This window comes from Panthera tigris, chromosome B4 (assembly GCF_018350195.1).
Source record: "Panthera tigris isolate Pti1 chromosome B4, P.tigris_Pti1_mat1.1, whole genome shotgun sequence".
NCBI lineage: Eukaryota > Metazoa > Chordata > Mammalia > Carnivora > Felidae > Panthera > Panthera tigris.
Genome location: NC_056666.1, coordinates 124,242,293 through 124,257,766, shown reverse-complemented (window position 1 = coordinate 124,257,766; position 15,474 = coordinate 124,242,293). Strand labels below are relative to the sequence as shown.

Genomic DNA, 15,474 nt, shown 5'->3' with positions numbered 1-15,474 from the left:
GCTGCCTGGGGCTTGGCCACAGACTGTGTAAAAGCGGGGAGTGGACAGAAGCCGAAGACAAGGACAGGTGCATGACTGCTGATCGGGGAGAACAGAGTTCCGATACTGGAGACTGAGTAGCTGGGTGACGCCATATTCACCGCTCCCACGCAGGCTCGACACACCAATGAGCGCCACAACAATCCAACCCAATAAGCTAAGCAGTGCCATCTAGTGGAGAACAGAGCCATTACACTAAGTCCCGCCCAACTGGGCCAACCTTGCTCTTCAGGAACACAAGTCTTTCCACCCGCTTAGTTTATGGACTATAAAACGCTTCATAGTTTGACTTTTAGAGGAAGCTATTTCAGTCGTACTTCAGTTGGTTCGCCAGTCCATCTATGCAATTTTCTTTCTTTTTTTTTCTTTTTCTCTTTTCCATTTCTTTTTTTTCGTGAATACAGAAAGAGAAAAAATTCATTTTTATTTTCAATGTTTATTAAAAATATTTTTCTTTAATTTTTTTCTACTTATTTTTTAATTTGGTGTATATTTTTTCAAATTCTATTTTAACCGCATCATCTCATTTTAGTCTACAGCAGTGTATTCATTTTTTCAAACTTTCAAGTGATTTCTTTTTTTTTCTTTTCTGTCCCCTCTTTTCTCTAATCTATCAAGCCCCTTTCAACACCCAGACCAAAACACACCTAGGATCTAGCATCATTTATTCAATTTTGTGTGTGTGTGTTTTTAATTTTTTAACTTTAATATTTTTAAATTTCATTATTTTTTAAATTTTAATCTTTTTTTACCTCATTAATTCCTTTTCTTCCTTCAAAATGACAAAATGAAGGAATTCATCCCAAAAGAAAGGGCAGGAAGAAATGACAGCTAGGAACTTAACACAGATACAAGCAAGATGTCTGAACCAGAATTTAGAATCACGATAATATGAATACGAGCTGGAGATGAATATACATTAGAATCCCTTTCTGTGGAGACAAAAGAAGTAAAACTAGTCAGGACAAAATAAAAAATGCCATAACTGAGCTGCAATCTCAAATGGCTGCCACGGTGGCAATGATGTATGAGGCAGAACAGAGAATCAGCGATATAGAGGACAAACTTATGGAGAATAATGAAGCAGAAAAAAAGAGGGAGATTAGGGTAAAAGAGCACGATTTAAGAATTAGAGAAATCAGTGACTCATTAAAAAGGAACAACATCGGAATCATAGGGGTTCCAGAAGAGGAAGAGAGAGAAATAGGGGTAGAAGGGTTATGTGAGCAAATCAAAGCAAAAATGTTCCAAACCTGGGGAAAGACACAGACATCAAAATCCAGGAGGCACAGAGGACCCCCATTAGATTCAACAAAAACCGACCATCAACAAGGTGTATCATAGTCAAATTCACAAAATACTCAGGCAAAGAGAGAATCATGAAAGCAGCAAAGGAAAAAAAGTCCTTAACCTACAAGGGAAGACAGACCAGGTTTGCAGCAGACCTATCCACAGTACCAAGGCAGGCCAGAAAGGAGTGGCAGGATTTATTCAGTGTGCTGAATCAAAAAAATATGCAGCCAAGAATTCTTTATCCAACAAGGCTGTCATTCAAAATAGAAGGAGAGATAAAAAGTTTCCCAGACAAACACAAATTAAAGGAGTTTGTGACCACTAAACAAGCCCTGCAAGAAATTTTAAGGGGGGGAGCTCTCTGAGGGGAGAAAATATGAAAAGAAAAAAAAGAAAAAAAAGGATGTGTGTATATACATATATATATATATATATATATATATATATATATCCCAAAAGCAACAAAGATTAGAGAACACCACCAGAAACTTCAACTCTATAAGCATCATAATGGCAATAAATTCATATCTTTCAGTACTTACTCTAAATGTCAATGGACTCAAAGCTCCAATCAAAAGACATAGGGTAACAGAATGGATAAGAAAACAAAATCCATCTAGGTGCTGTTTACAAGAAACCCACTTTAAATCTGAAGACACGTTCAGATTGAAAATAAGGGGATGAAGAACCATCTATCATGCTAATCATCAACAAAAGAAAGCCACAGAAGCCATACTTATATCAGACAATCTACACTTCAAAATGAAGACTGTATCAAGAGATGCAGAAGGGCATTATATCATAATCAAGGGGTCTATCCACCAAGAAGACCTAACAATTGTAAACATTTATGCACCAAATGTGGCAGCACCCAAATATATAAATCCATTATTCACAAACATAAAGAAACTCATCGATAATAATACCATAATAGTAGGAGACTTCAACACCCCACTCGCAGCAATGGACAGATCATCTAATCAAAAAAATCAACAAGGAAACAATGGCTTTGAATGACACACTGGACCAGATGGACTTAACAGATATATTCAGAACATTTCACCCTAAAACAGCAGAATATACATTCTTCTCCAGTGCACATGGAACGTTCTCCAGAATAGACCATATACTGGGACACAAATCAGCCCTCAACAAGCACAAAAGGTCGAGATCATACCGTGCATATTTTCAGATCACAACACTATGAAGCTCGAAATCAACCACAAGAAAAAAATTTGGACAGGTAACAAATACTTGGAGACTGAAGAACATCCTACTAAGGAATGAATGGGCTAACCAAGCAGTTAAAGAGGAAATTCAAAAGTATGTGGAAGTCAATGAAAATGATAACACCACAACCCAAAGCCTCTGGGATGCAGCAAAGGCAGTAATAAGGGGAAGTATATAGCAATCCAGGCCTTCCCAAAGAAGGAAGAAAGATCTCAGATACACAACCTAAACTTACGCCTTAAGGAGCTGGAAAAAGAACAGCAAATAAAACCCAAAACTAGCAGAAGACAGGAAATAACAAAGATTAGAGCAGAAATTAATACTATCGAAACAAACAAACAAACAAACAAACAAACAAAAAAAACAGTAGAACAGATCAATGAAACCAGAAGCAGGTTCTTTGAAAGAATTAACGAAATTGGTAAACCACTAGCCAGTTTGATCAAAAAGAAAAAGGAAAGGACCCAAATAAATAAAATCAGGAATGAAAGAGGAGAGATCACAACCAACACAACAGAAATAAAAACAATAATAAGAGAATATTATAAGCAATTATATGCCAATAAAACAGGAAATCTGGAAGAAATAGAAAAATTCCTAGAAACATATCCATTACCAAAACTGACATAGGAAGGAATACAAAATTTGAACAGACCCATAACCAGTAAGGAAATCGAATTAGTAATCAAAAATCTCCCAAAAAACAAGAGTCCAGGGCCTGATGGCTTTCCAGGGGAATTCTACCAAAAATTTAAGGAAGAGCTAACACCTATTCTCTTGAAACTGTTCCAAAAAATAGAAACGGAAGGAAAACTTCCAAGCTCTTTCTATGAAGCCAGCATTACCTTGATCCCAAAACCAGACAGAGACCCCACTAAAAAGCAGAACTATAGACCAATTTCCCTGATGAACATGGATGCAAAAATTCTCAAAAAGATATTAGCCAACCGGATCCAACAACACAGTTAAAAAATTATTCACCACGACCAAGTGGGATTTATACCTGGGATGCAGGGCTGGTTCAATATCCACGAAACAATTAATATGATTCATCACATGAATAAAAGAAAGGACAAGAACCATATGATCCTCTCAATAGATGCACAGAGAGCATTTGACAAAATACAGCATCCTTTCTTGACAAAAACCCTCAAGAAAGTAGGGATAGAAGGAGCATACCTTGAGATCATAAAAGCCATATACGAAAGACCCAACGCTAATATCATCCTCAATGGGGAGAAACTGAGAGCTTTCCCCCTAGGGTCAGGAACAAGACAGGGATATCCATTCTCACCACTGTTATTCAACATAGTATTGGAAGTCTTAGCGTCAGCCATCAGAAAACACAAAGAAATAAAAGGCATCCAAATCAGCCAGGAGGAGGTCAAACTTTCACTCTTTGCAGATGACATGATACTCCATATGGAAACCCAAAAGATTCCACCAAAAAACTTCTAGAATTGATTCATGCATTCAGTAAAGTTCCAGGATATAAAATCAACACACAGAAATCGGTTGCATTCCTATACACCAATAATGAAGCAACAGAAAGAGAAATCAAGGAATCGATCCCATTTACAATTGCACCAAAACCCATAAAATACCTAGGAATAAATATAACCAAGGAGGTAAAAAATCTATACACTGAAAACTATAGAAAGCTTATGAAAGAAATTGTGAAGACACAAAAAAATGGAAAAAGATTCCATGCTCATGGATTAGAAGAACAAATATAGTTAAAATGTCAATACTACCCAAAGCAATCTACATATTCAATGCAATCCCTATCAAAATAACACCAGCATTCTTCACAGAGCTAGAACAAATCATCCTAAAACTTGTAAGGAAACAGAAAAGACCCTGAATAACCAAAGCGATCTTGAAAAAGAAAACCAAAGCAGGAGGCATCACAATCCCAGACTTCAAGCTATACTACAAAGCTATAATATCAAGACAGTATGGTACTGGCACAAAAACAGACACTCAGATCAATGGGACAGAATAGAGAACCCAGAAATGGACCCACAAACGTATGGCCAACTAATCTTTGACAAAGCAGGAAAGAATGTCCAATGGAATAAAGACAGTCTCTTCCACAAGTGGTGCTGGGAAAACTGGACAGCGACATGCAGAAGAATGAACCTGGACCACTTTCTTACACCATACACAAAAATAAATTCAAAATGGATGAAAGACCTCAATGTAAGACAGGAAACCATCAGAATCCTTGAGGAGAAAACAGGCGAAAACCTCTTTGATCTTGGCCGCAGCAACTTCTTACTCAACACGTCTCCAGAGGCAAGGGAAACAAAAGCAAAAATGAACTACTGGGACCTCATCAAAATAAAAAGCTTCTGCACAGCAAGGGAAACAATCAGAAAAAGTAAAAGGCAACTGACAGAATGGGAGAAGATATTTGCAAATGACATATCAGATAAAGGGTTAGTATCCAAAATCTACAAAGAACTTATCAAACTCAACACCCAAAAAACAAATAATCCAGTGAAGAAATGGGCAAAAGACATGAATAGACACTTCTCCATAGAAGACATCCAGATGGTCAACTGACACATGAAAAAATGCTCAACATCACTCATCATCAGGGAAATACAAATCAAAACCACAATGAGATACCACCTCACACCTGTCAGAATGGCTAACATTAACAACTCAGGCAACAACAGATGTTGGTGAGGATGCAAAGAAAGAGGATCACTTCTGCACTGTTGGTGGGAGGCAAACTGGGGCAACCACTCAGGAAAACAGTATGGAAGTTCCTCAAAAAGTTAAAAATAGAACTACCCTATAACCCAGCAATTGCACTACTAGGCATTTATCCAAGGGATACAGGTGTGCTGTTTCGAAGGGACACATGCACCCCCATGTTTATAGCAGCACTATCAACAAGAGCCAAAGTATGGAAAAAGCCCAAATGTCCATCGATGGATGAATGGATAAAGAAGATGTGGTATATATATACAATGGAGTATTACTCGGCAATCAAAAAGAATGAAATCTTGCCATTTGCAACTATGTGGATGGAACTGGAGGATATTATGCTAAGCGAAATTAGTCAGAGAAAGACAAATATCATATGACTTCACTCATATGAGGACTTTAAGACACAGACCAGATGAACATAAGGCAAGGGAAGCAAAAATAATATAAAAACAGGGTGGGGGACAAAACATAAGAGACTCTTAAATATGGAGAACAAACAGAGGGTTACTGGAGGGGTTGCCTGAGGGGGGATGGGATAAATGGGTAAGTGGCAATAAGGAATCTACTCCTGAAATCATTGTTGCACTATATGCTAACTAATTTGGATGTAAATTAAAAAAATAAAATTAAAAAACAAAAGATTTGCGGGGCAGGGAGTGCCTGGGTGGCTCGGTTGGTTAAGCATCTGACTTGACATGATCTCACAGCTCATGAGTTCGAGCCCCATATTTTCTCTCTGCTGTCAGCACAGAGCCCACTTCAGATGCTCTGTCTCTCTCTCTCCCTCTGCCCTTCCCCTGTTCTCACTCTCTCTCTCTCTCTCTCAAAATTAAATAAACATTAAAAAAAAAAAGATTATAGGAGACAGTGTAGAGAACCATTAGTGGTTGTTTACTATTAATTCAAAGTGTTCCCATCCTGCCTTGTTGTGTCACTTCTTTTCCCCAGAAGTACACAAGGCCACTTGAATTTTGGCACAAAGAAACTAAATGTTTGGATTCAGCTAAGGTCTGTGTGAGATACGTAGGCGAGATGAAAAACAGAGGGACAGGATCATGATGGAAATAATGAGCTAAAGCACATTTGCTGGCTGAGGTTCTATATTAGTAAGGCGTTACCTTGAGACTATAGGTAAAAGATGCCGGCAACAATGGGGGGTTCAATAAGACAGAAATTTATTTCTGACTCACATAAAAGAAGTTGTAAGTAGCTGCAGGTCTTGTGTCCTTGGTGTGTGTCATCACTATGAAAAGGAACACATGTAAGTAAACACTTTCTGGAGGGCAGAATTTACCTCAACATGATAAAGTTCATGCATGAAAAGCCACAGCTAACATCAGACTCAACGGTGCAAAACTGAAAGCTTTTCCTTTAAGATCAAAAACAGAACAAAGATGCCCACTCTTGTCACTTCCATTCAACACAGTGCTGGTCATTCTGGCCAGAGCAATCAGGAAAAAATAAATAAACAAGTCATCTAAATCAGGAAGGAAGAAGCAAAATTATCTCTTTGTAGATGGTATTATCTTATATGTAGAAAATCCTAAAGACTCCACATACAAAAAAAAGGTTATAACTAATAAAGCAATTTAATAAAATTGCAGGACATGAAATCAGCATACAAAAATTGTGTTTCTATACACTAACAACAAACTACTCAAATAGAAAATTAAGAAAACAGTCCCATTTATCCTAGCATCAAAAAGAATAAAATATGTAACAATAAATTTGACTAAAGAGCTAAATTCTTACACACTGAAACCTATAGAACATTAATGAAAGAAATTAAAGAAGACACAAATAAATGAAAAGACATCCTGTGTTCATAGATTAGGAGATTTAATATTGTTAACATGTTCACACTACCCAACGCACTCTACAGATTCAGTCCCCATTATATATCAAAATTTAAATGTATTTTTTGATAACCAGAAGCCCTATTTTGGAACTTATGCTGTGGAGATAATCATACAAGGATATAAAGATGTATGATCACCATGGAATGTTTTAGAATGGGGAGAAATTACAACCGAAATGTCCATACATGGTACAATGGTACCATGGAATATTACATAGTCATTAACATGTTTATGAGGTTCTATATTAACATATTAAAATATTCACAACAAATTAATGATAAAATAGCAACTACAGAACACAGTGCACAGTACTTTCCCACTTATGTAAATTTAATATCTCTATATAGGAATAGTTGCACATCCATCCAATTCCTGAAATTCTGGGTGGTGGGATTTGTGATTTCTTCCTTATAATTTCCTGTGATTTCTGTACTTTTTTGATGAGGAGCAAGAATTTTTTTTATAATCAAGTAAAAAAATAAATAAAGTGGTTTCATTCTGGAGCGAGCATGCGAGTGAGTGAACAAGTGGAATGACTCCCACAAGGTGCATTAACTGGAATGTGATTCGCGGCCAGAATAGCCCTATATGCTAATGGTGCGTGAGCCTTGTCATGCATGCTGAGGAGGGGACCACTGGTGACATTGGCCAGATCTCGAATCTACCTTCCCTCCAGCTCCACTCACCTCTGCCCTAGTTCAGCATCAGATTCCTCATTTGTAAAACAGCACTTTTCTTTAGTAACTTGCCTGTAATCACGGAGATAACAGGTGGAAAACACCTGAACTTGAACCCAGGCAGCTGACACAGAGGCTATGCATTACCGCTCCCCAAACAACCCTGACTCTGCCCAGAAGTGCTGACCAGCCTCACTCTGGCTCCCTCCTTCAACCTCTTCCAGATTTCTATCACAGCCCGTGAAGACTTTGTTGCAATCCTATCTTTATTATCAGCCATTCACTTTAGACTTAGGCTGTCCCGTGTGGCTATTGACATTGAAATTAATCAAAACTAAATAACATTTAAAAATTCGATCCTTCAAGGGCACTTGCCGTTTTCCCAGCACTCGGAGGCCACACAGAGCTAGTGGCTACTGTATTGGGGGACGCAAACATAGAACATTTCCATCATCACAGGAAGGTCTGAACTCTGAGAGGCCAGGAGTGGCGTCCAGGTCACCACTGTGTTCTCAGCAGCGAAGTGAGGATCTAAGACCCAGAAGGCGCTCACTGAGTGAGGGAGGGATTAATGACGTAATCCATCAAAGCCCAGCACACTGATGCTAGGTGGGAAAGGCATTTAGCAGGAGCTAACTTTTCAGCCAAGTCCCCAAGGTAATTATGTACATGGGTGGGTCAAGAGGAGGGTAGAGCATTCCGGATGGGGAAAAGACTGATTTAGTGAGAAATGTGAAGGGGAATTGGCAGCATTAAGCTATTGTTCTCAAGTTATTTTCTCTCTGCCAATTAAAAATCATCTGAGGTGATGTTTTCTTATCGGACTTCCTCCCTGATTTGGTATTATTGTAAGGTCTGCTCTGACTAATTGGGCTCTTGGCAGTTCAACAGTCAGGCAATTTTTTAAATCTTTTCATTTTATTTTGTTTCATTATTAATTTTTGATTGGAGGTGAAATCATACACCCCAGAGAAATACAAGAAGTTTTCCAAGAGACTTTCAACCCAGATGCCCACTAGTTATGTGTTCATATACTTATTATCAAAATTGGTGTGTCCTAAATGGCCCTGGGGTGTAGGAGAAGACTGCCAAATTATGGGAGGATCTTTGTTCAATTCCTTAGGCAAGAGATTCTGAACCCGTTACCGCTTGAAGGAATAAAAACAGAGCTGGTCCCAAATTAATTCTAAGAATTATCTTTTTTATTTTAATTTAATGTTAATCCAGACTACATGGGGTTGAAATCCAGCTCCACCACTTACTAGCTGTGTGAGCCTCAGTTCCTCTTCCGTAAAATGGGGATGATATAAGTGTTAGGCATATTAAATAAGGTAATTTTTGTAAAATGCTTAGTATGGTGCCAGGTACAAAATAAGCACTACATAAGAGCTTGTTATATACAAAAACAAAAAAACAACTACAATGTACACGTTTTGAAATATCTCCAATTATCTGCAATTGGTTGATGTCATTAAGAATGAAAGTAATAGGGCACCTGGTGCCTCAGTTAAGCATCTGACTCTTGATTTCAGCTCAAATCATGATATCACAGTTTATGAGATCAAGCCTCACATTGGGCTGTGAGCTGACAGCACAGAGCTTCCTTGGGATTCTCTCTCTGCCCTTCCCTCTGTTCGAGCTCTCTCTTACTCTCAAATAAATAAACTTTTTTTAAAAAATGAAAGCAGTAACTTTACAAAAACCTGGAAATCCAAATTTTCACCCCCTAACTCCCTATTACCCTGATCCAAACTACCATCATTCCATGCTTGGACTAATGCCGTAGCCAACAGTTTGGTCTCCCAGTGTCCTCTCTGACTTCCTCTATGGCACCAGAGATATCTTTTTTTTTTTTAATTTTTTTACATTTATTCATTTTTGAGAGACAGAGAGAGACAGAGCACAAGCGGGGGAGGGGCAGAGAGAGAGGGAGACACAGAATCCGAAGCAGGCTCCAGGCTCCGAGCCGTCAGCATAGAGCCTGACGCTGGGCTCTAACCCATGAACTATGAGATCATGACCTGAGCCGAAGTCGGACGCTTAACTGACTGAGCCACCCAGGCACCCCCAGAGGTATTTTTTAAATGGTAACTTAGATCTTATCACCTCCCTATCTAAAATTCACCAATGGCTACCTATCTAACAAGATGGTACATTCAAATTTGTCATCAGTAAGAATTTGTTGAGATATTCACTGCGCCCAAAGTACCCTGTGTCTTAAGCTGTCATTGCCCTTTGAGCAGGGTGAGGAAACTGAGGTTCAGAGAGAAAAAGTAACATGCCAAAGGCTTCCCAGCAAATTAGTGGCAGAAGTCAGGTTTGAACTCGGAGTCCACAACTCTTGCTCTTAATCAGAATGACGTATGGGTGGACTGTGATCGCTTTACTACTGAGTACAAGGATCTCCTAACACAAGTCCCCTCAGCCCATTCCCAGACTGGGAGCCTCTGAAGGGTCAGTGTTAATCTCATGATTGCCTGGCTTTTTGAAAATACGTTTCACAGAGGGGAGAAAAAATATGGGGTGTTCTCTTTGGTTACAGTTCCTAAGACTCAGTCCCTATAGAGCTCTTCTGTAGGTCCCCAGCCCTGTCTGAGATTGACATTCCCACTGCCATGCCTTTGTGCTCCTCCTTTAGAATGTTCTTAGGCTTGCCATGAAGGAAATGCCTACACCATGGCTAAGATCCATCTGACATATCTACCATTTTGTGTCCAATAGCTCAGGAGGAAGAGCTCTGAGACAAAGACACATCACTCTCTGTGTTCATATTGCCCTTGCAGACAAATCCGTTTGGGATTAAACTATTACAACCTCCAACATATGGTTTCTGCCATTTTGGTGTCCATTGAACATTGATCAGTAATCAAATTCTCAGGCTGATACTATATATTATTCATTCCTGAATACTACCAATAACTTAACTCCATTGTATGCACTGTTACACATGTATACAACTTTCTGTGTAATTATCTGTAGATTCAAGAATAGTTTTATGTATTGTGTGTATCATACATTTTCACGTCTATGCCTATAGCTTCAGTTACTAGCTGAAATTCACATCTCCATTCCCGACAACGCTTTTAAGTTCCAGATCCATATATCCAGCAGCCCACTCAATATCCCCACTTTCATGTCTCAGACACACAAACTCAGAAAATCCAGAACTAAATCCCTGATCTTCCTTCCAGAGCCTGCTCTTTCTCCATGCTCCTTATCTCAGTAAATGGCAGTCACCATCCAACCAGGTATTCAAGCCAAAAACCTGGAAGCAATCCTTGACACCACCTCTCTCCCTACCTATAAGATCTGTTCACCCCAAGTGCTGACAACTTTACATCTTAAAGTCTTTCATTCAGCAACCTTCTCATTTCTTTAACGATTGCTTATTCTACAGCACTGTATGAAAAATTGATGTCACCATGGTGAAAAGATAAGATATAGTACTTCGTTCTCAGAGCCCATGGTCATAACCCACAACAGTACATTTTATTGAAGTGAATGAATAATGCATATACATGAAGGTAGTTTCATACAGGATAGGGACCTTACATAATTTCACTGATGTGAAATTGAGTATTTTGTACTAGATCTTGTCAAGGGATGACCTAAAGAAAAGTAGAGTATAGTGGTCAAGGGCATGGACTTGAAAATCACACAGAATCATGTTGTCAATCAGTTGATCAATATTTATTACACACCTATTGTCTTAGTCCACTCTGGCTGCTACAATAACATACCATAGACAGGGTTACTTAAATAAGAGGCATTTATTTCTCACAGTTCTGGAAGGTGGACAGTTCAAGATCAAGGTGCCAGCTGATTCAGCCCCTGGTGAGAGCCTACCTCCTGGTTGGGTGTGTGGCTATCTTCTTGCTGTGTCTTCACATGGTGAAGAGAGAGTCCTGGTGTCTCTCCTCTTATACAAGCAGTGATCTCATCATAGATGCCCCACCCTAATGACCTCATCTAAACCTAATTACCTCTCAAAGGTCCCACCTCCAAATTCCATCACACTGTGGTTGAGGGTTTCATCATATGAATTTGGGGGAGGATATAAACAGTCAGTATTTAACATCTACTATGTGCTAAGCTTTGTTCTGCGTCTTGAGAATTCAGGTAGGAACAAGAAAATCTCTGCACCCCCAGCATGGTGGAACAGGTCTCCATGTTTGAGATTTTCCCCACCTTAATAGGAGGAAGAAATTTCTCCCCTCTGTGGAAGCCATATACTCACTTTCTCAAACTCCCATGTGGCTAAGTTGCAGGCGTGTGACCTGGGCTCAGACTAACAGAAGCCTCCATAGACTATTTGACACAAGGGAAGTGGCACCAGGAAGAATCTGTTTAAACAAGAGTAGTGGCAGCTGCATCCAGCCCCTGGGAGCTGCAGTGGAAGAGGGTCTAGCAGGAGCAACCCAGTGGTGACATTAGCACAATCAGCTGCTGAACTAATTCAGTGATGTGATTTAGGATCCTGTTCCATGGCTGGTTCTCCAGGGCCACTCAGTATCTTTTAGGAAATCACTTCCTTGCCTAAACTAACCCAAATTGGGCTCTGTTGTTTCCAACTAAGAATCCAAGGCAATATACATGCCTGAGTTAAATCTCAAACCCTGACTGTACTGGCTGAGCATCTTACTTAACTTCTTGCAGTTTCAGTTTCCTCATCTACAAAGTGAAAACCGTTCAATGCAATAGCTCATGAGCTTGCTGAGAAAGCTCACTGTGGTTTTCATCAGGGCCTTCCAGCTTTGACATGTCAGTGTGCTCTTATGGAATAATCATCATTCTAAGCACTCAGGAAATGGGCTTCCATTTCTCCCACCTTATATTCTTCCATTTCTTTCCTGAAGAGAAACCTCCTTCCTGAGCTTCCAGCCAATTCATCCAGATTCAGGAATGAGAACCACGCCTCCTATAAAGAAGACAGAACTCAGAATCAGACAGACCTGGATGTAAATCCTGGCTCTGCCATTTGCCAGCTGTATGGCCTCAGGGGACTCACTCAACATTTCATGTCTCCCGAGTTTTGGACACCCTAATTGCAGAAGGAGATTTTTCACGCCCCTATGCACATCACCACACTCCAGACAACAAATAGCCCATATTGTAGATGTTATTGTTTGCCAATGGTTTATCAGATAGTAAAGGAAAATATTCATACCATCTGCTCCTTTGATAGAACAAGAAACAGTTTGTTTTGTATTTATATTATCAAATTTATGTTCACAACAAACTTGAGAGAGGTATGAGGATAGTTATTCTAATTCCCATTTCATAGAAAAGAAACCAAGGGTCAGAGAAGCTGAGTCCAAGTCCGTACTTTTTTTGCTATACCCAAGTTTTAGGGGTAACTAGCGCATTTCAACTATATTTTTTGTTTACTGAACCAAAAGTTGTGACAACAAACTAAAGCTACCTATTTTTCTAGCATACTAAAAATTAATCTTTAAAATATCTTCCTACTTTTGAAAGAACTCCCTAGTCTGTGATCCCATGAGGGAAGCCAAAGGGGACTTTGGCTTTTATACACCTTTTAAACTTGGTTCTCCAGTCTTCCATAAATATTGGAAGCTATTCAGTATCTTTTCAATATATGCATTTTCTATGAATTCCGTCACTGGTACCTAGTAACCCCGATTGATACCCTTAGGGAAACATCGTGACATACTGAGACCTAACACACTCAGCCTGAGAGCAGGATTTATGGGTAGACTGGTCCTGTTTGGGCTCCATCCAAGCTCCAAAGTCTGGAAGGACTAGGTAGCTTTGAATCACCTGCAGGGCAGGCCCATAACAAAGGCCACAAGGACATGAGCCAGCCAGGCTCCTGTGTCTGTGGACTTCTATCCCCTCTATAAATTTCATGGCCACATACAGACAACCTCGATAAACAATTCATTACAAACCAGGGCTGGTGTAGTAAGGGAATGGCTGAGAGGTATCAGTGAGAGTGTATTTATGGAATTATTTTAATGAGAAGCTACCACGGAGAGAAAACGGGCACAGACTTGGAGGAGAAGAAAGGTACTTCTTTAGAAAGCCTCATGATGACTGCTTAAGAAGAACTTCCTTATGCTGCAGGATTTCTGTAACTTCAGAGTCTTAAAATAAGTTCTGCTATTTATCAAGAGGAAGATTAGCCTTTAGTGGAATCTTCCCCAAATATTGAAACCTACTATCCACCATGTGTCTTGCAGGCACATTTTCCTGCGTTGAATCCCTCGCCTTTCCAAACTGTTCTGTAGGGTCACGATTGTCATCTTTGTGTTGTTTGTTTTGCAGATGAGGAAACTGGAAGTCAAAGAGGTTAATTGGTGTGCCTAGGCTCACACAGGCATTAAGTGGCAGAGTTGGGAGTAGAGCCCAGGACTGCCTGGCTCCAAAGCCACATTCTTTCCACTAACCCATGGCGCTGTTTTCCTTTTCAAGGTGATTGTCGAGATCCTTTGCCAAAAAGTGCTAACATCGAATGTCTCTGACAGTGGAATGAACAGGAAGTCTCTCTGTGGCCTGGGTGACATGTGGGAGTAACTGACCAAGAGATATGGGTTTGTGGGGCTGGGCTGGGCTGTCAAGAGAGGTGGGGTGATTTCTGACTTTCTGACTTGGTTGTTTTTCTCAGGAAGTCTTGGTGGGGTCATTAATTCAGGAAGAGTGAGGAAGAGAGAGGTTGGGGGGTGGAGAGGAGAGATACTTAGCCCTCACTCATATCTTCACTACTGCCTTGAATGGCATCTACAAGCCCCCAAATCCAAATCGGCAACTCCTCCCTGGAAGCAGCTCGTGCCCCTTCAACAAGCCCTTCATAGCACCGACTCTCCCCCCACTTCAGAGGCTCTGTGTCAGTCGGGCTTTGTCCTGACAGATCCCCTTTATCATTCTTGTTTTTCCATTGGATAATCACTTCTTTGGAGCTATATTAGGCAATGTAGCTAGGCATAATTTGGGGTAGGATGTAGAAAATGGAACACCTTTTTAACCTTGAACAGAATGTCTATGGTAGTGATTCAATTAACATACAATTTGCTTCATTTCAGAACCTTCTGAGGGCAAAGCCTACCCTACCCGCCAGCCGCCCGAGGAGAACACCATAGGAGCAGAGGTTTATGGGAAGGGCAGCCTCTCAAAGTGGGGAGCCGAGCTGTCCCGAAAGAGGACTCCTGTCCCCTTAGGGGCCAGACCTTCTCCCCGCCAAACTACTCTGACTATAGTTGGCTATGACAAAAGCATGGGAACGTTCAGGGAACGTTCAAGTTTTTCAGATACTAGATGTTCAAAGCAATGAGGGAGGTTTCCCAGACCACACCTGGCCTTCTAGGTTCACTTCCCCTTACTCCCTGGGGAGACAGAGTGAGTTACCTGGTTGCCAAACAAGAGCACATGTTTACGTTTCTTGAATGGATGGTGCTGATCTGTCAAAGATCCCCAAGCGGGGGGAATTTGGTTTTTCTTCCCCATCCTTCCCTACCTAGCAAAGGGCACTGTTTTACAGACACCAATTTGCTCTCAGGTCAGGTGCTCTGAAGTCGGGTCTTGGGTTAGGGAATCGAGAAGCCCACTTGGGTTCTCACTGAAAGTACTTACTCCAGCCATAAAAGTGACATTTTGGTCCCATCTGCTTCACATCTTTTCTTGCTTCGGAATCAGAG

At 40.2% G+C, this 15,474-nt stretch overlaps 1 pseudogene; it reads left to right on the top strand.

Annotated features, from left to right (window-relative positions):
- The window catches only part of LOC102968242, a 60,058-nt pseudogene extending 44,948 nt beyond the window's left edge, over positions 1-15,110 (top strand).
- The last annotated feature ends 364 nt before the right edge of the window (positions 15,111-15,474 follow it).